Source organism: Musa acuminata, chromosome BXJ3-7, assembly GCF_036884655.1.
Source record: "Musa acuminata AAA Group cultivar baxijiao chromosome BXJ3-7, Cavendish_Baxijiao_AAA, whole genome shotgun sequence".
Classification (NCBI taxonomy): Eukaryota; Viridiplantae; Streptophyta; class Magnoliopsida; order Zingiberales; family Musaceae; genus Musa; species Musa acuminata.
This window is the reverse complement of record NC_088355.1, coordinates 21,622,592-21,644,754: the sequence shown is the minus strand read 5'-3', so window position 1 is coordinate 21,644,754 and position 22,163 is coordinate 21,622,592.

Below are 22,163 nucleotides of genomic sequence, written 5' to 3'. Positions count from 1 at the left end.
ACCTCTGATGTCCTAATGTGTCAAGCATTCCCTACCACTCTCCAAGGACTGGCTTGGATGTAGTACACCCAGCTTAGGTTTGCCTTAGTGTCAACTTCCAACCAGCTCACGAGGGAGTTTGGGCATAACTTCTTGGCCAGTGCGCGACCCAAACCGTCCACGCCCATGCTCCTTGGCTTAAGCCATAAGGACAACAAACCCCTTTCTCACTTTGTCTCTCGCTTCATTGTAGAGATCCGAGGAGTTCCTAATGCCCATCCTTTGCTAATCATGCAAGCGTTCCTGACGGGCTTGTGATCGTTTAGATTCTTCTGGTCGTTGGTTGAACAACGAACGACAACTATTCCTGAGATGCTCTAGCGCGCGAATCAGTACGTTGTTGCTGAGGCACTAGTGGTGGGAAAATGGGAGGATCATAAAGGCCTTGCGTGAAGCAACCCCGAGGGTAGCCCTCAGGCCCGCCAAGGAGGTGGCTTGAGTGACGTGAGTCGTCGCTCCCGAGACCTCCTCTTTCGCCCTTAAAATCAACCAAAACGGATATCTTCCTTCATATTAGAGAAAAGGGGCTCTTAAAGGCACCCAATCTAATGAAGACTCTACACGAGTTTAGGGATCGGTCTATGTATTATCAGTTCCACCACGACTACGGTCATGACATTGAAGAATGTCACGATCTAAGGAACCAAATCGAGGAGCTCATCCAAAGGGGGCATCTCAGGTGCTACATCAAGAAGTCACGGGAATCCTCCCTACACCCCCATAGCCCAATTGAGAAGTAAATTGACATCATCATCGGCGGCCCAACTTTCGGAGGAGATAGCATGTCAAGACACAAGGCGTAGATACCGAGAGTTCAGCCGATGTCCTATACCTCGACGCTTTCCATAAACTTGGCCTCACCGAAAAGGACCTCTCTCCCATGGCCTCGGCCCTCACCGAGTTCATGAGAGACTCTATCTCTCCCCTCAGCACCACCACCTTACTAGTAACTATCAACGAAGAGCCAAGGTCCAAAACCGTGATGGTTCCCTTCATGGTGGCCAGGCTCCCTATAGCATATAATGTCATCCTCGACTACTTGACTCTCAACAAATTAAGAGTCATTGTCTCCACCTACCACCGAACTATTATAGACAAAATTCTAAATAGGTTGTTCGATGTAATGCTTATGTATATTCGTTTCTTTTGGTTTGTTCATGCTTTGCACAGCATGTCAAGGGACGGTCGAAGGCTTAAAAGCCCCATTTTAGTTGGGTTTGGTGGCCTTTTTAGGCTTGTAAATAAAGGTTGCATCATGTAGACACTTGTGAAAGATATTCGATCTGTAGTGGATCATTTTGACCCTTTGTTGTGCAACCATTCAGAGCTTGTAAAGTGTGTTTGTAATTTGCATTGGCTATGAAGTGTTTTCGGAAATGTTTGCTTGTGGACCCCGAGTGAGGCGCTTTCTCTAACCCGTTTTCTCTTTTGTAGGTCCTAAGGGACCATGGGAGGTTTCGGGGAGGCTGACCTTTGCAGACGGACATGAAAGGGTCCCGCACAATTTAGGCAAAATCAGCTAAATCTGTGACAGATGGTATCAGAGCGGGACAAGCACTCATAGAAATACTTGGCATGCAAACATAAGGGACCTAGTTGGGCTGCGTTGAGGGCAGTTAGCAAGCGCGATCGTTTGAGGGAAAATAGGCATGGAGATGTATGGAAAAGGAGTCGCTCAGAGGAGCGGGCATATGAGATTAGCATTCAGAGGAATGACCAACCCTTCACGCAAGAGGCACGACGAGAACAAGCAAGCTTGGAAGAATGCATAGTGCACAAAGGTTGGGATGGCTAAGTTCGAGCTACGACTCTATGTTGACAACTATACTTGATGGTGCTCAAAGCAAGCGAGGCGCTTGGTAAAGGATGAGACCATGCAAGGTGGAATGGGTTTCTCAGCGACCGAAAGAGTTATGCAAAGCTCATAGAGGTGAGGGGAATTGCTAACTCGAAGAATTCGGTACTCATGCATAGTGCTTGCGTGTGCACCGGTGCTGTGTTGCCTACTTGCGGTTATTGCAGCAAGCGGCTCCACGCACGTAGATCGAGAATAATAAGGGCAGTAACTAACCCTTTCTCACATTTGCGTCAATGATTTTGACGTCAAAAGCTTTTATAAAACATAACACACGCAGTTCAAAACCAATTTTCACACAAACAACAGTTGCTACCCTTTCTCGCATTTGCGTTAATGATTTTGACATCAAAAGCTTCTACAAAACATAACACACGCAGTTCAAAACCAATTTTTGCACAAACAACCTGACTTTGATACCATTGTTGGAAAATCTTGGGGGCGACATTACATGTGTAGCGAAAAAATAAAAAACAAAATATCCAATTCCCAAATATATATTCATTGTCGTGGGAAGATTGGTGCGCAAAAATCCGTGAAATAGAAAAACCGTGTGAGATAGATTATTTTACCTAGGGAGATCGTATATCCCTGAATCCCTACACATCTCTAGGAGAGGGTGAAGGAGGCTAAGCGCCCTCATCTCTAGCGGTGATCCATACAATAGGGTTGCGATGACACTCGTCAAGACTCTAGGCCTGCTCTGAGATGGAGAAGGGGAGGAGAATAGGAGAAGGCAACCAAAAAGGCTCTAGCCTATGAATCACTAGTTCCCTCCTATTTATAGAGGTCCCCTATCGACTTAACCCTAATGGATCCTACCCTATTGGCTTGCAAGGCACATATGACTAACATATCTTACTTGTCACCATCGGGGAAGAATCGAGAGCCAAGATGACAATGACCACCTTCATGGTAGTCGATCTTCCCTCTGCGTACAATGTCATCCTCAGTCGCCCGACCCTCAACAAGTTAAGAGCAGTGGTCTTCACCTACCACGGAGCCATCAAGTTTCCGACGTTAGCAGGAGTCGGGGTGGCCCGAAGTAATCCCAAGGAGTCGAGATGGTGCTATCTAACAACGGTCGCTCTCCCGAAAAAGCCGTGACCCTAGCAAGACCTGGATCCCCGTGGAGAAGTCAGGGTACCGGCACACCTGGGACCAACTGAATAGCTCCTCGAATTCCCCTTGAGAAGGGACCGACCCAACATGACCGTAAAAGTCAGGACAATGCTCCCTGAAGGGAACTAGGTCCAGCTCATCGACTTTCTGAAGAAAAATGTGGATATATTCGCATGGTCCCCAAAAGACATGCCCGAAATCAATTCGAAGGCAGCCCAGCACCACCTCAACATCCACCCCGAAGCATGACCTATGAAACAGAGGCTGAGAAAGTTCACCCCCGACCAGCAAAAGACGATCAGTAATGAAATAGACCGCTTTAGAGAAGCTGGGTTCATAACCGAGGTTAAATACCCCCGGTAGCTGTCGAATGTAGTCCTTGTTAAGAAACATAATGGAAGTTGGAGGATGTGTGTTGACTACACCGATCTTAACCGAGCATGCCCCAAAGATTGATATCCACTCCCAAGAATAGACCAGTTGGTAGATGCCACAATGGGTTACAAACTCCTCACATTCATGGATGCATTTCAAGCTATAACTAGATCCGGATGGCACCGCAAGATCAAGAGCACATTGCTTTCATTACCAATAAGGGAGTATATTGTTACAAGGTGATGCCTTTCGGCCTAAAAAACGCTGGGGCGACGTACCAGAGAATGGTCAATGTGGTGTTCAAGTAATAGCTCGGCAAGAACATGGAGGTATACGTCGATGACATGATCGTGAAGAGCAGGTCGACAAGCACACATCTGATCGATTTGGTCGAGACCTTCCGTACCCTCAAGCGGTTCGACTTGCGCTTGAATCCATTGAAGTGCATCTTCGGGGTCCGTTCTGGCAAGTTCCTTGGGTTCATCATCCACCAAAAAGGAGTAGACACCAACCCGAAAAAGGTTCAGGCTATAACAGAGATGCAACCTCCACGCTCGATCAAGGAAGTGCAGCGCCTCACTGGAAAACTGGCAACGCTCAGCAGGTTTATGTCACATTCAGGAGACAGCTTCACATGGACCCCGGAGTGCGAGGAAGCCTTCAAAAAGCTAAAGGCGTATCTCACTCGATTAACCCGACTCGCATCACCCGAGCTGGGCGAGATCCTCGGCCTTTACCTGGCAGCCTCAACACAAGCGGTCAACTCGGTGTTAACTCGGGAAGCGTCATTGGCACAACGACCTATCTATTATGTCAGTCACATTCTCGCTGGACCCGAGGTACAATACCTCCTGATCGAGAAGTTGGTCCTCGAACTGATAAAGACGACGCAAAAGCTACGTTCATACTTCCAAGCTCACACAATCAAGGTGATAACCGACCAACCCCTATGAAAAATCCTCTCAAAGTTTGATGCATCAAGTCGGATGCTCAGGTGGTCGGTCAAACTCGGCGAATTTGACATCCAATACGCCCCCAAACGGCCAAAAAAGTCCAGGTATTGGCTTACTTCATCTCCGAACTAACCCTCGAGGACCATGTTGTTGAACAGGGATAAAACAAGCACGTATGGACCTTGTATGTGGACGGATCGGCAACCGTCGAGGGAGCAGGGGCCGAACTCATCCTCAGGAGCCCAACCAGAGAAACCTGTGAGCAAGCGCTTCGGCTACGATTCAAGGCCACCAACAACGAGGCCGAATACGAGGCATTACTTCATGGGCTGCACCTTGTTGAATCTCAGATTTTGATGATTAAACCAATTGATAGTATTTATGATTTGATTTGTGTTTTGAGTGATGTAGGATGCTTCGATCAGGGAGAGATAATTAAAGTAGGAAGAATCATGTTGGGCCGAAGAGAAACAGTCAGAAGATTATACATCGAGCCGAAGGATCGGTCGATGTATCGACAGAAGGCCTCGGGCCATGGGTTCGGGCATCGGGCCAAGAAGAGCGGAAATTGTGCCAAGGAAATCGGAGTTGCGGAGATCAACTGGCCGATTGGACAATAGGCTACGAGATAGGACGATGTGTTGAAGAATCGGATGAAGTGTCGATGAACCAATGACATGCCGGACAATATTTGATTTAAGCCTTATAATAATTGTCTAAGATCGAAGTAGGTTTTAAGTGTGCAGAATTAACTACAATAGCAAGACATAAAGCAAAATGAAGTCTTGGAGTTAAGAACGAAAACATTCATCAGTTCAAAAAGACTTCGTATGAAAACCATTTCGAAAAGATCTTTAACTTGAGAGCAAACAGAATTATAGTTGATGTAAAGCAACGGAGGCAGTTTGCAGTTAAGATAAAGAGCAGAATGTAAATGCAAACCGAGATTTAGAGTGGTACGGTCAAGAGGATGCAGAGGCGGGTGCTCTTGAAGAATATGCCATAGTGTTGCAAATCAAGTTGCTGGGCAGGAAGCGGTGCACAGCAGAGATTGTGCTGGTAGGGGCAGAGGCCCAGGATTTAGACAATGGGGCACTAATTGCAGCAAAGTCGGGGGACTTCGGGAGCTATTAGGCGACGGACTGTCCTAGAGCGGTGCATCATCTAGGTGTGACCCAAGAGTGGGTGAATGAAAGTCGATTGCCAAAGGAGCGAACAAAATCGAAGGTGGAAGAGACTTTGCGATGTATTGGCAGAGGCCACATATGAAGGGTTCATAATTCGAGTTCATCCCATAAGGATCAGAATGCAATAGAGATGTCACCAGGAGGCGACATAGTGCAACGGATCGTGGTGGAACAGTTCATGGCAATGCGACACACACGACATAGTCCCGTGAGGGACTAGATTATACGGAGGTATGATCGGGAGCTATTGGAAGCTCCACTTCGGTGAATAACACGATGGCAAGAAGGGCTATGGATTCAAGGATTGAAGGCCATGGTACCGCAAAGGCGGGTCTTCCGTGCGTGCATCGAATTTTGCATCGGATGAAAGCCTTGGTCATCAGCATATGGGGGTTGTGTTCCACCAAGGGAAAAGTTCAAATGTAAGTACCAATGAGTCCCATGGGAGGGACTTGATCATGCAGAGGTATGATCGAAGCAGCTGAAGAGTTGGACTGCTCTAGAGCTCATATTCGCTTAAGGGAGCCCGACAAGTCAGAGGACAAGGTCGAGTAAGCGAACGTTGCTACCAAGGAAGCTAAGGAGAACATAATCGGTGCAAACCCTACAACGTGATGGCAGAGGCCATTCATGGGAGTTGTAGTCTATCTTTCCATCGACCAAAGGAGCTGCTTGGAGAACACAGATGTGTTGAAGCAGGGGGTCGAAAGGGGCGAGGAAGCGACGACGAGTCCAGAGGGACTTAGCTACCCAAAATCAAGCATCAGTTAGAATGGAGGTGGATTCGGAGGAGTGCCATAGAGGCATATCTACTGATTGTGAAGAAAATGGATGCAGATGCGAGGCGATGGATAGTAGTGCCATGGGCATGGCAATGCCATGGTACCGCAGAGGTGGGACTTCCATGAAAGTCATTGATCCCTTGCTCTCATGGAGGGAGAGCGCTTGGTCATGAAAGGTGTTGAATCTCGGATTTTGATGATGAAACTAATTGATTGTGTTTAGATGTTTAACTGCATTTTGAGTGATGCAGGCCTACTCGATCAGGATTAGACAGTTGACGCAGGAGGAATTGATGTTGCGCCGGAGGAGATCACGTCAGGATATTGGACGGCAGAAGGCTTTGGGCAGTGGACTCGGGCATCGGGCCAAGAAGAGCGGAATTGCGCCAAGGATATCGGGGTTGCGGAGGTCAACCACCGATTGGGCAACAAGCCGCAAGAGAGGACGATGCGCTAAAGAATCGGACGAAGTGCCAACCAATGACGTGCCGGGCAACGGAATGTCGATTCGCGTTGTAATAACTATCTAGATCGGAGTAGAGTTTTGGATTGTGTGTGCAGGATTAACTACGATAACAATGAAGACATAAAGCGAAACAAAGTGCTGGAGTCAAGCGCGAAGGATTCGTTGGGAGTTCGAGAGTTCGACGGAAGTCCGAAGGTTCGTCGGGAATGCTGCCGGAACTAGCCGAGAAAGAGTAGGGAGCTTGCCGAAGGGTTTTTCGGAAGCTCGCCGGAAGGTTCATTGGAAGTTCGCGGAGCTCACCGAGAAAGATCGGAGCTTACCGAAGAAGCTCGTTGGAACTCGCCAAGATCAAATCGTGAAGTCTAGGAGCTTGTCGGGAGTCCGCAGAATGGTTTCCGAGAGTTTATCGGAAGACCGTCGGAAGTTCGCCGGAAGAAGTCTTGACTTACGGACTTTGTAATAGCTTAGAAAATGTCTTTAAATTCGTAGTTAGCATATTAATTAGGGTTAGGATTAGGTGTTAATCTTATAACCCAAGTAGGGGCCAATTGGGCCCAAGTTCGGACTAGTTTGGGGCAAGATTGAAGCCCAACTAGTGGGCTGAAAACACTATAGTTGGGCTGAAAACACTGTAGGCGGTAGCACCGCCTGGGCTGGGCGGTGGCATCGCCCAGTACTCGAGAGCTGGGCGGTAGCACCGCTTGGGCTGGGCGGTGGCACCGCCCAGCACTGTCAACGTTTGACAGTTACAGGCGGTGGCACCGCCACTGACAACCGGTGGCACCGCCAGCATCGGGAACTCCACGAGAATTCAAATTTGGAGCCCAAATTTGAATCCTCTTGAGGCCTATAAATACCTCTCAAATCTCAGCTGAGATTACAACCTTTGAGAAGCAAGAGAGTGAGCCAAAAGTCTTAGCAAAGTCTTTAGCCAGTTTTTGTCTTCAATTGCTTTGAGTGTTCACCTCCTTCTTTCTATTAAAAAAATTGTAAGAGTGTGAACCACTTGTAAAAGGTTGTAAGAGGGGTATTAGTCCTTCCCCTACAAGAGATTTGCTAGTGGAAGTTGGGAGCCTCATCGAAGAAGGCTTCGCAAGTGGATGTAGGTCATTTTGACCGAACCACTTTAAAACTGCTGTGTTATCTGGTTTGCATCCTACTCTTGCCATTTATATACTGCAAACTTCTCTACTTAGTTACTACACTTCCATACGTTTCTAAGTTATCAAGCTTCTAAAATCGGTTTCCATTGATTGCTTTTCATCGTACGAAAGATTTATCAAAACCGAAGTTTTAATCCGCTGCACTAATTCACCCCCCCCCTCTTAGTGCCGCTCCGATCCTAACAATTGGTATCGGAGCCCGGTATTTCTCATTTCGGATTTACACCCGAGAGAAATGGCTCTTCATGGCTTTCAAGAGGGCTTATCGATTTTTCGCCCACCGTTGTTTAACGGATTGGACTACACTTATTGGAAAACTCGAATGAGAGTTTTCTTGATTTCTATGAATTTGGATTTATGGAATATTGTTGAAAATGGTTTTCAACTTCCCTCTAAACCGATGAACAAATGGTCGGATTTGGAGAAGAAGTATTTTTCTTTAAACGCAAAGGCTATGAATGCCTTATTTTGCGCTTTAGACAAAAATAAGTTCAATCGGATTTCTACGTGCGAAACGGCTTTTGATATTTGACGAACACTTGAAATCACACACGAGGGAACTAGTAGAGTCAAAGACTCGAAAGTTAACATTTTAATGCATGATTTCGAGCTTTTTCAAATGAAGCCGAGCGAAACCATTGTTGACATGTACACCCGTTTTATGGATGTCGTCAATGGTTTACAAGCTCTTGGCAAATGTTTCTCGAATTTTGAACTTGTTAGTAAAGTTTTACGATCACTTTCTAAAGTTTGAGAATCAAAAGTTATGGCAATATAAGAAACAAAATATTTAAATAATTTTCTACTTGAAGAACTTATCGGCTCATTGATGACATATGAAATGGTGCACAATGCACATGATGAACACAATGAACACTTGAACCACCTTCCAAAGAATAGGAAGGATTTGGAACTCCGGACAAATGAATACCACTTGAGCGATGACTCAAGTGATGAGGACAATGATGAACTTGAACTTCGAACACTAACTCTTAATAAGTTCATTAAACAAAAATCTAAAATGAATAATGAACTTGAATGGAGAAAGAGGTCAAAGAAAAGGAAGGCACCCGTGGAGAAAATCAAGAAAGGCGAGGTGGCAAACTATGCCTCAACTACTCTCAACAACGAGGTAATCGAAATCCCCCTAATTTATTTCGAAATTACATAATACTTTCATGAGTCATTTTTAATTTAGTTTAGGATTAATTTTCTTGAAAATTGCATATGTTATGTTAATGCAATAAAATGTTAGATATAAATCTAATGCTTATACACCTAGTAAGATTAATCTTATGTATGTGCTTGAGAAGTAAGAATGTATATTTTGACGATTTTCATATTGATTTTCAATGACGATGCATGGCTTTTGAATGGAAAGGCTTGATTTTTTTTTTTAACCTTATCTTTGGTTTTCAAACATAATGTATGGTTTTGACGTATGAACAAAATTTGAGCATGCTAAAATAAAGTCAATCATATAAATTAAAACTAAAGAAGTTTTAGTTATTTATAAGAATCATTCAAAATTATGTTCAAAAAACCAATTCAAATGATGGAATGAAAATATTAAATGTTTTGATACCATTTTATGCATGAGATTTTAAAAGTTATACATAATGATCTTAATGGTTTTTATGAAGAAATTTATTTTTCGATCCTAAATGATTGATGATATATATATATATATATATATATACATATATATATATATATATATATACATATATATATATATATATATATATACATATATATATATACATATATATATATATATACATATATATATATATATATATATATTTTGGCACAAAAAGGACAAAGGCATGCTTATATGAAACAACTAAATAGATAAAAGTATTTTTCTTGAAAATTCTTGGTTTGATGAATCTATTTTATCATCTTTTTATAAATATCTTGAAAATGATTTTGATTTGATGATTTGAATTTAAATAAGCTTTATCTTGATTGTTTGAGATTTATAACTTGAGATTTACTCTATAAAAATCAAGATCTTGTATCCTCAATGGTCCTTTTTAGCATCTACTATCCAAATGAATTATGATTGGTATCATTGCTATATTTCTTCTTATCGTGCACTAAAGAGAAAATTTTCCTAAATAAATCATGATTTTTCGGAGCCATAATTCTTCTTATGATTCATAATGAATTGAGAAATTTTATATGCTTGAATTAATATCTTGTTCTCTTATAAGATTGAATGAATTTTATCTATATCATGATCTCCTAAGATTTTCCCTTGATTATTATGATAAATCTATGTATGCCATTTTGACTCTCTTGAAAGTAATGTTGAGATTTTGATGAATGTGACAATTTAAATTTGAATGAGTTTGTATTCAAATTATGATCTTGATTTCTTGGATTTACTACTTGAGATTCTTTTTTAATCACAATCTCTTCTTTGTACACCTATAATTTTTGTTATTTATAAAAGGAAGAGATTTGATAAAATGAATCATATCTTTAGGTATTCAAATGGTCTTATCTTTGATGATATGATTTATTTATATCTATGATACAAATGCCTTGAAATGATTGAAATATTTTACACTATTATGCTCTTCCCTGTTTTCAATGATAAAATAGGGAGAAGATTTGATCATGCATGGTAGGATATAATTTGACAAAATTGATACCATCATGATATGAAACATTTATGATTTACAATGATGCATGCAATACTTGTGCTTTCTAATTATGATGTGATGTATTGCATATGATGTAAATCATGATTTAAAATGCTATGAGTTGTTGCTAAAATGATAAATGTTGATGTTTTGTATCATGAATGCTCTAAATGATGATTGTTTGGTATTATGATCAAAATATTGATAAATAGTTAAAAATTTTAGTATCATGTATGATATCCTCATAATGTTGATTGATTTATTCAATATCGTGCATGAATGAATATAAGGTTTTTGAAAATGTGCATATTCTAATTTGAAAATATGATGATGCACAAATAAGATTAATACTTACCTTTGTCATAATTGATGTAAAAGGTCTTCCCTTCTTTTTGACAATGACAAAGGGGGAGATAGCTAGTTTGCACAAGTCAAGAAGATGCAAAAACTTGATTACTAGCTTGCCTATCTTAAGTAGCAAAGATTGCTAACTTGCTTATTTCAAGAAGCAAAAGTTGTCTTCTTGAACATCACTATCTTGCCTATCTCAAAATACAAAACAAGCTAACTTGTTACGGAAGCAAAATTGCTAGCTCAAACATTGCAAAGGAAACAAAAATTTGCTAGCTTGTATGTAGTAAAACTTGCATATCGTAAAAGTTGCTAGCTTATAGAGAAGCAAAGAATTGCTATCTCGAAAGAAGCAAAAAATGTAAAATTTAGAAAACTTGCAATATAATTGCTCTTGCTATGCTTTGTATCAAAAATAGGTTGATATCCTTAAAAGCATCGCATTAAAGTTTTTTAGTATTGCAATGTATCACATCTATCGCAAATTGAAAATTTTGAGACTATTATCATATCATGTTGATGTCTTTCATGACATGAATTCTTTGCATTTTTGTCTTGTATGTAACATGTGATGATTGAAATATTGATTGATGTAAATTCATAATTTATGCAAAAGTCTAAATCATTGGTTCCTCTCCTTCTTTTCGGCAATGACATAGGGAGAGAAAGATTGCTAGCTCAAGGCAAATGTTGGCTAGCTTGTACTCTTCCCTTCTTTTCGACAAAAATAAAGGGGAGAAAGCTTTGCTAGTTAGAACATGTAAAGAAAAGCAAAGTGCAATCTTGCACAAGAAGCAAGTGTTGAATTGCCATGATTAAACTTAAGAATCTTGTTATGCTTTTGTGCTTATATGTTGTGATGAAAATCTAGCTTCATGTTACAAAAACTTGCATATCTTTTAAAATAGCTAGAGCAACTTCTCCTTTTTGTTGATGACATAGGGGGAGAAGTATATTGATGACTTCATGCATTGAATTGAATATTTTATATATTTGCATGATGGTTTAAATATTTTTTCATAACATGTGATGAATGTTACTTGGATTTGGGATAATCCAAGTGCTCTATCAATGGAATATTGATAGGGGGAGTTTGGTTAAACTCCGGGGAGTTTAGGTTAACTCCGTTAGTCATCAATTAGTTGTCATCATAAAAAAGGGGGAGATTGTTGAATCTCGGATTTTGATGATGAAACTAATTGATTGTGTTTAGATGTTTAACTGCATTTTGAGTGATGCAGGTCTACTCGATCAGGATTAGACAGTTGACGCAGGAGGAATTGACGTTGCGCCGGAGGAGATCACGTTAGGATATTGGACGGCAGAAGGCTTTGGGCAGTGGACTCGGGCATCGGGCCAAGAAGAGCGGAATTGCGCCAAGGATATCGGGGTTGCGCAGGTCAACCGTCGATTGGGCAACAAGCCGCAAGAGAGGACGATGCGCTAAAGAATCGGACGAAGTGCCAACCAATGACGTGTCAGCCAAGATTAACTACGATAACGATGAAGAGTTTTGGATTGTGTGTGCAGGATTAACTACGATAACGATGAAGACATAAAGCGAAACAAAGTGCTGGAGTCAAGCGCGAAGGATTCGTTGGGAGTTCGAGAGTTCGACGGAAGTCCGAAGGTTCGTCGGGAATGCTGCCGGAACTAGCCGAGAATGAGTAGGGAGCTTGCCGAAGGGTTTTTCGGAAGCTCGCTGGAAGGTTCATTGGAAGTTCGCGGAGCTCACCGAGAATGATCAGAGCTTACCGAAGAAGCTCGTTGGAACTCGCCAAGATCAAATCGTGAAGTCTAGGAGCTTGCCGGGAGTCCGCAGAATGGTTTCCGAGAGTTTATCGGAAGACCGTCGGAAGTTCGCCGGAAGCTCGCCGGAAGAAGTCTTGACTTACGGACTTTGTAATAGCTTAGAAAATGTCTTTAAATTCGTAGTTAGCATGTTAATTGGGGTTAGGATTAGGTGTTAATCCTATAACCCAAGTAGGGGCCAATTGGGCCCAAGTTCGGACTAGTTTGGGGCAAGATTGAAGCCCAACTAGTGGGCTGAAAACACTGTAGTTGGGCTGAAAACACTGTAGGCGGTAGCACCGCCTAGTGCTCGAGAGCTGGGCGGTAGCACCGCTTGGGCTGGGCGGTGGCACCGCCCATCACTGTCAACGTTTGACAGTTACAGGCGGTGGCACCGCCACTGACAACCGGTGGCACCGCCAGCATCGGGAACTCCACGAGAATTCAAATTTGGAGCCCAAATTTGAATCCTCTTGAGGCCTATAAATACCCCTCAAATCTCAGTTGAGATTACAACCTTTGAGAAGCAAGAGAGTGAGCCAAAAGTCTTAGCAAAGTCTTTAGCAAGTTTTTGTCTTCAATTGCTTTGAGTGTTCACCTCCTTCTTTCTATTAAAAAATTTGTAAGAGTGTGAACCACTTATAAAAGGTTGTAAGAGGGGTATTAGTCCTTCCCCTACAAGAGATTTGCTAGTGGAAGTTGGGAGCCTCATCGAAGAACCACTTATATACTGCAAACTTCTCTACTTAGTTACTACACTTTCATACGTTTCTAAGTTATCAAGCTTCTAAAATCGGTTTCTATTGATATTGCTTTTCATCGTACGAAAGATTTATCAAAACCGAAGTTTTAATCCGCTGCACTAATTCACCCCCCCCCCCCTCTTAGTGCCGCTCCGATCCTAACAAAAGGGGCCGAGGAGGTGGAGCATGCAGAGGCAAACTCCAAGTACCGAGACAAGGCTGAAGGCAGAGGCCAAGAAACTTCTTAAGACCAGTGTCAATGAGCTTCTCATCAAGATAACCGAAAGTGAAAGTCTTTGGTTCATGCAAGAGTGCATAACCAAGGAACGAAGCAGGCAGTACGTGGTGCTGTACCTTTGCTACTCAGTGGAGTAGGCGGCAGGGTTGATGGAGAAGACGGTACAATCCCAGAGGCGACCAAACCTATGAGAGAATTACTCCAAGTTGGTGTGAAATCTTCTTGCATTCCAGAAGTTCAATGGCATTGAGAAGGTGAATAACAGTAACTAACTCAACGCAAGGAGTTCAAACACTTCAAGTGCTTCAGAAGTGTGAGCAAAGAGCAGGCGAAGGCTAGTAACCAGCTCGATACATGGAGTACAACCTCGAGGAGGCGGGCGAAGTCAAGTAACCTTTGCCTTCTCAACCCTTAAGAGAATGGGCGAAACCGAGTACCCCAATTCTCTTATCTATCCAGCAGAGGAGCTCTGCACAAGTTCAAAGACCCTTCGAAGATAATAGAAGACAATAGTTGTCAAATCCTCACCAACGGTGATCAGTGCTACTGAGAGTAGATTGTCCGCTTCATTTCCCAATGAAATGCCAATCGAAAGCGGAAGTGATGCGAACCTACTTGGATGTGACAACTAAGTGAAAGAAGAGTCAATGAGCAAATTTTGTGGAGGAAGGACCTAAAATTTCAGAAGTTTGCGAGACGATGCTCGTTAAAGCTCCAACAGTCATCCGCCCAATTCAAGCAGCATGAGGCATTTGAGAGACTAGCACAATAAGGATGGTCTTTTCCTTCATCTGGAGGATCCGCAAGAACCAACAGGGATCAACGTAACTCAGCCAACCCCACACTAGAGTCAAAGTCATTGGCGAGTTGAAGCAGCATGGCGGATTAAAGGTTCAACTACTAAAAAATAGCAGCGGAGAGAAGCTGGGAGCCAAGAGGTGCATTGTAGTTGGAGTAGAAGATTGAAGACTCAACAAAGGTGAAGAGTTGCAGTGTCGACAAAGGCTTTGACGAGGACGTCGAAGGAATAAGTGGGGGAGAATATCACGGACAAACTTCTAAACAGGATGTTTGATGTAATACTTATGTATGTCCGTGTCTTTTGGTATGCTTATGCTTTGTACAACATGTAGAGGGATGACTAAAGGCTTAATAGTCCCATTTTAGTTAGGTTGGTGGCTGCTTTAGGCTTATAAATAAAGGTTGTGTTATGTGGACACGTGTGAGAGATTTTCGATCTATAATGGATCATTTTACCCTTTGTTGTGCAACTATTCAGAGCTTGTAAAGTCTATTTGTAATTTGCATTATCTATGAAGTGTTTTCGGAGATGTTTGCTTGTGGATCCTAAATGAGGCATTTTCTCTAATCCGTTCTCTCTTTTGTGGGTCCTAAGGGACATGGGAGGCTTCGGAGAGGTTGACCCTTGTGGATGGACAAGCAAGGGTGCCGCACGACTTAGGCAAAACTAGCTAAGTCCGTGACAGATCGTCCAAACTTCCGACGAACTCTCGAACCCCCAACGTGATCTTGGTCTTGACTCCAGCTTAACCCCTGCTACATGTCTTATTGCCATCATAGTTAATCTTGCACACTTATCTCAACATACGGATTAGATAACCAAATGACAATTGACTTTATCATCAAAATTCGAGATTTAACAATCTCCCTCTTTTTGATGATGACAATCAATTGATGATAGAGTTAACCTATCTATATGCCATACTTGAGATAAGTCATTTTTGAATTCAAAGCCTTTGAATTCAAGAGACATATTGATAAGTTAAGTTCATTTAAACTTATCAATACCCCCATCATGATGTATCTTTCTGAAAATGATGTCAAGACTTGACATTCATTTTCAAGTCTTATATTTCATATGTGAAAGATAGCAATCGTAGCAATTCATCACATGGCAAGATATCAATTTGTAAGATTGTGATGTAAGCTATAGATATCTTAACATGATGCAAATATGGCAATCATAGCAATTCATTCTATCATCAATTTACCACATATTTCTCCCCCTTTGTCATCAATAAAAAGTAGAACGATTCAAGTGTATTTCAAGCATAGTAATAAGTGTGGTAAAGATTCATGTTATTTTTCAACCATAAGATACCATTCATACAAATTATTTTTCAAGCAATCATGACATGGTATCATTCAAAAATCCATTAAGGAGATAACTTTCATTACTTCTTCCTTATTTGTCATTAACGTTTTGCATGAAGGAGAAAAGCCATTGTGAACTAACTTTGAATAAAGTTAAAAATGATAAAAGATTAAATCATGATTCATTTTTACAAGAATCAAGATATACATGTGAAATTAAATTCTTGCAAGTGTTGATTTAAAAAAAAGGTCTTCCTTTATCAAGAAGGAATTCATTTCATCAAATTCATTTCTCGATTAAAAATTATTTTTCACAAGGTAAATCCATGAGAGATGCATTTGTTAATCAATTCCATATGTCAAAAATCATGGAGCATTGTTATGAAATAAACTTAATATGACATAGGCTCATGAAAGCTCCATTCAAGAAATACATTAAGTTCGGAAGAGAAATACAAAATCATGCATTCGAACAAAGTTTTGTTATGGCTCTTCAATCACAATTATGAAGGTAAAACATACTCATCATTATGGAAACTTTTGAATCATATAATCATATAAAATTCGTATCATAATGTTTTCAGCATTGAGTGATTGATCATAGAATCAAGAAAGTATGAAAAACTAATTTAATAAGTTCATGCATTCAGACAAATCAACATTCCTAATTCTCTTATAATGAAATTAAATTGTTCTTCACTTAAAGGCTTTGTAAAAATATCAGCTAGTTGATGTTTAGTTTCAATAAACTCTATAATTACATCATGATTAGTGACATGATCTCGTATAAAGTGATGTCTAATATCAATATGCTTTGTTCTTGAGTGTTGAATAAGATTCTTTTTTAAGCATATTGCACTTGTGTTATCACATTTAATGGGAATATTTTTAAGATGAACTGTATAATCTTCTAAGGTGTTTTTTATCCACACAACTTGTGCATAGCATGCACTAGCTGTAATATATTCAGTTTCGGTTGTTGATAGTACAACCGAATTTTATTTCTTAGATGATCAGGAAACAAGGGCATATCCTAAAAATTGACATGTGCCTGATGTGTTTTTTCTATCTAGTCTACACCCAGCAAAATCCGCATCAGCATAAGCAATTAGCTCAAAATTCTCGGATTTTGGATACCATAATCCTAGATTTGTGGTATCTTATGATATCTAAGTATTCTTTTAACTGCTTTGAGATGAGATATGTTAGGATTCGATTGAAACCTAGCATAAAGTCCTACACTGAACATGATATCTGGCCTAGTTGTAGTGAGGTAAAGTAAACTTTCTATCATACCCCTATAAGTTTTTTGATAAAAACTTTTTCTACTTTCATCAATTTCTAACTTAGTGGAGGTGCTCATAGGAGTGTTGATAGCTTTTGAGCTATCCATATTAAATATTTTTAGCAAATTTAAAGCGTATTTAGTTTGACTAATAAAGATGTCATTCCTTAGTTGCTTAATTTGAAGCCTAAAAAGAAGGTTAATTCTCCCATCAAACTCATTTCAAATTCTAGACTCATAGTTTTAGCAAAAGATTCACAAAGAGATTCGTTCGTAGAACCGAAGATAATATCATCAACATAAATCTGAACAATGAGAAAATTATTTTAAAAATTTTTGATAAACAATATAGTATCGACCTTGCCTTTAGAGAAATTATTTTCAATAAGAAAAGAGCTAAGTCTCTCATACCAAGTCCTTGGGGCTTGTTTTAAACCATAGAGAGCTTTAGTTAACTTAAACACATGATTAACGAGACTATTATTTCAAATCCGGGAGGTTGTTCAATATAAACTTCTTCGGAAATAAAGCCATTAAGAAAAGCGCTTTTAACATCCATTTGAAATAACTTAAAATTATTACTACTAGCATAGGCAAGGAGCATCCTTATGGCTTCTAATCGAGCTATAGGAGCGAAGGTTTCTTACCAAATCAAAGGTAACTCCTTGTTAGAAACCATGATTCGTACGAAACTTGCTTCAATAGAAAATAGATTGATATATCTTTCGACAATAGCCTTCTTGAGGGTATTGGAGCATAATTGACAATCTGAAGTATTTATCCAATGAGCCTCTCGAATTCTGTCAGAAATCGAGCTTTGATCGATTTCGTATCTTCTGTTTTCGTTTGTTTGGAAATAGATTTTGTTCAGTTCCCTTCACTCAATTGTGGCTTATATTAATGTTTGAATTCTCGTTTGCTCTTGTCTATAAATTATTACCATTCCTGAACATATTGTGTAATGTTTATGCTATATCACATTGACTTATATAGGCACATGTATAACCCATTGTTCCGCATTTGCTTTCGATGTGTGCCTATTCTAGTTTCATTCCTTTGGATATCGAATTCATCTAACCTTCTTATTTGAATTGAGTTGTATGTGATTGCTTGGATTCCATATGTGCCCTTGCTTTCAATTCCTTTCAAATCTGAATATAATTGTGAAAGATTATTGCTTACTTCGGATTGACTCGTAAAGGCACATGTACGTTTTGTTGTTCCGCGTGTGCTTCCGATATGTGCTATTCATTGTTCATACTATCCTTTTGTACTCTGGTGTTTGTGGGATATTGTGAACCTTCGCTAGAAATGGTGAAGGGAGTTATGCATAGAGCCTGAGATGCTCTGCCGGCCCCTATGACTTCACTCAGACGTGGGTGGATGGAGCTCCCAAACGTGGGAGACCTCCTAGACGTGGGACTTATGTTTGGTGGTCATTCAGAAATGGATGTACCATATTATGTTATGGCCCCACTTCACCTTCTTTATGTTTAATATGATATACAGAGCTTTGGTTATTTGTTTCTGTACATGCTTTGGATAAGAATGATATGAATGCAACGTCAAAGACGACGTTTGAGCTTCTGTTTGGTATTTGTTATTGATATGCTCCGAAATGTTCCATATGCCGTTGATATGCTCCGGGACATTTCATACGCCACTAATAAGCTCTGAAACATTTCATTTGTTATTTATATGCTCCGAAATATTTCATTCATCATTGATATGCTTCGAAATGTTTCATACGCCGTTGATATGCTCCGAAACATTTCATACGCCATTGATAAGTTCCAAAATGTTTCATTCATTGTTGATATGCTTCGAAATGTTCCATATGCCGTTGATATGCTCCGGAACATTTCATACGCCATTGATAAGCTCCGAAATGTTTCATTCATTGTTGATATGCTTCGAAATGTTCCATATGCCGTTGGTATGCTCCGGAACATTTCATACGCCATTGATAAGCTCCGAAATGTTTCATTTATTATTGATATGCTTCGAAATGTCTCATACGCCGTTGATATGCTCCGGAACATTTCATACGTCATTGATAAGCTTCGAAATGTTTCATTTGTTATTGATATACTCCGAAACGTTTCATTCGCGGTTGATATGCTCCAATTACTCTATGCCCCATCTGTTATGAACCAAATATGTATGATTGAAATGACAATTGTGATTCTGCACCTAATGATATTACATCTATGAATTCTCATATTCTGCCTTGCATTTTGAAACTTTATCTCTTTGGAAATTGTCCTCTTTTACCATGGATATGTTAGTCACTTGCTGAGCTCTATATGCTCACCCCGTTGTTGTATAAATTTTTCAGGATAGCTTGTCGCTCGCTTAAATGTTAAGATTGGGCTGAGGCAGTGGAAAGCTAAAAGATTTTGAGCAGATCTTTATTAGTATATATGTTTTTGTTGTATGAGTACACTCTGCATCTAATGAAATGTTGACGATGAATCTAAACTTGTGGATTTTGTATAAGTTTGAAGGACCTCTCATGTGTAAGATTCTGGAATGTTAAGTTTAATTCATGTAATAATATGAACTTATGGTAAACGTTGGATTTGTGAGTGTATAGACTCCCATACTTGTGAATTTATGTTGTGGTTATTATTTTGGTGAGTTGGGTTCAGATTTTATGAATCAACGAACGATGTGTTGTATGTTTATGAACTGCACATGTCTTATAAATTTGTAGATTATAGAGGTGAAATTTTGATCTGAATGTTTTCTTAGTGACCTCAAATGTGTGTTTGGATCTTGGATGGATTTCTGTTGAAAAATTTTAATATTATCGATATTTTGAGGGGCGTGACAGAGGTGGTATCAAAGCATGGTTTGAGGATCACTGAAATATTTGATATGTTGATGTGTAAAATATATTGAGGTCTAGTGAACTATAGTGATCGGTGGAAATTTTCTTTGATTCATTTTAGGAATCTAGTATGACGAGGACATTTAGTCCTCCTACTTCATCTGGTTTTGATTAATTAAGTGGGATGAAAAGGGTAATCGGGGATATTGAATCAGAGTGGCGCAGCAGAAGCATGGTGCACCTAATTTCATTGGTGGTAGAAAAATGGATGATGCAAATGGAGAAGATATTTGATGTATAAAATTGTTCTGATGATCGAAAGATTTCTTTTGCCACCTTATATTGGAAGTAGAGGTTGATCATTAATGGGAACAATAAAAAGAATTTTTGAAGATCAGTGGCAAGAATGATAAGGACAAGTTTACTAATAAAAATATGATTGGAAATGAATTAGAAAGTGATAACAAGAGGGTCAAGACATTTGGATTTTAAAAGGGAAGTCACCACAAAAGACTCAATAATGTGTGAATTATAAGTTCAATTATGAAACAAGTTTATGTTTGTGGGTGACTAGAGTCTATTTTGCTTGTGGAAAGTTGGATCATGAAATAAAAGACTGCCCATTGAACAAGAAGAAAGAGTCACTGCCTCTTAAATCATCAGCCCATGTCATAGTGTATGCTATTACTGAATATGATTCTAAAACTTCTGAATTAGTGATCGAAGGTATTATGTATGTTTATGAAAGAATGCAAATATTTGTTTGACCATGGGTCCTATCTACAATTTGATTCGTAATATTTTGCTTATCACTTGGGTATTCAACCTAGACCACTTTATTATGTGATATATATAAAATATGATCATTGGAGATTCTTTGATAATGAACTTGAAGCTGGTCCTCTTGTCTGATTTTTATTGGAGAACTTGAACTTTTGCTGATTTAGTTCTCCTAGAGATTTCAAACTTTGATATTTATACTTGGTATGGATTGACTATCTTCTTATCATACGAGTATGGATTGCTATATAACAAATGATTACTTTTTGCATATTTGACAAGATTTATCTCCTTGCCTAATGTATCCCAGGATGACTTGCCCATTTTACCTCTAGATAGAGAGGATGAATTTGCTATTGATCTGGTCCCTAGTATAACCCCAATATCTAAGCCTCCCTACAGAATGACACCACTCGAGCTAGAGGAATTAAAAAAGCAACTACAAGAATTATTAGATAAGGGTTTCATATGACCTAGCGTATCTCCATGGGGTGCTCCGGTACTATTAGTGAAGAAGAAGGATGGAACATTGAGGCTTTGTATTGATTATAGACTATTGAATCAGGTGACCATCAAAAACAAGTATCCTATACCCAGAATTGATGATTTGTTTGATCAACTGCAGGGTGCACAAGTATTCTCTAAGATTGACCTGAGGTTAGGTTACTATCAGTTGAAGATCAAGGAGGAGGATATTCCAAAAATAGCTTTTAGAACTCGATATGGTCACTATGAATTCTTGGTGATGCCTTTTGGTTTGACTAATGCCCCTATAGCTTTTATGGAACTAATGAATGAGATATTTCAACCGCTCTTGGATGACACTGTAATTGTATTCATTGATGATATATTGGTGTATTCAAGGAGTAATCAGGAGCATGAGGAACACTTGAGAAATGTATTGTCCATACTAAGAGAAAAGAAGTTGTATGCAAAGTTCAGCAAATGTGAATTTTGGTTGGATGAAGTTGCTTTCTTAGGCCATGTGATTTCAGGGAAGGGTATATTTGTTGATCCAAAGAAAGTGGAAGCTGTAGTTGAATGGGATGTACCAACAAATGTAACAGAAGTTAGAAGCTTCTTGGGCATGGCAGGTTATTACAGGAGATTTATGGAGGGATTTTCTCGAATCGCTCAACCTCTCACCAACCTCACTAAAATGAATGTGAAATTTGTATGGGGTGATGATTGTGAGCAAAGTTTTCAAGAGTTGAATAGAAGATTGACTAGTGCCCCTATTCTCACTATTCCAAGTGGTACTGAGGGATTTGTAGTTTATACTGATGCTTCAAGAAAGGGCCTTGGATGTGTTTTGATGTAGGAAGGGAGAGTAATTGCTTATGCTTCTAGGCAACTAAAAGGTTATGAATTGAATTATCCAACTCATGATTTGGAATTGGCAGCAATTACTTTTGCTCTAAAGATTTGGAG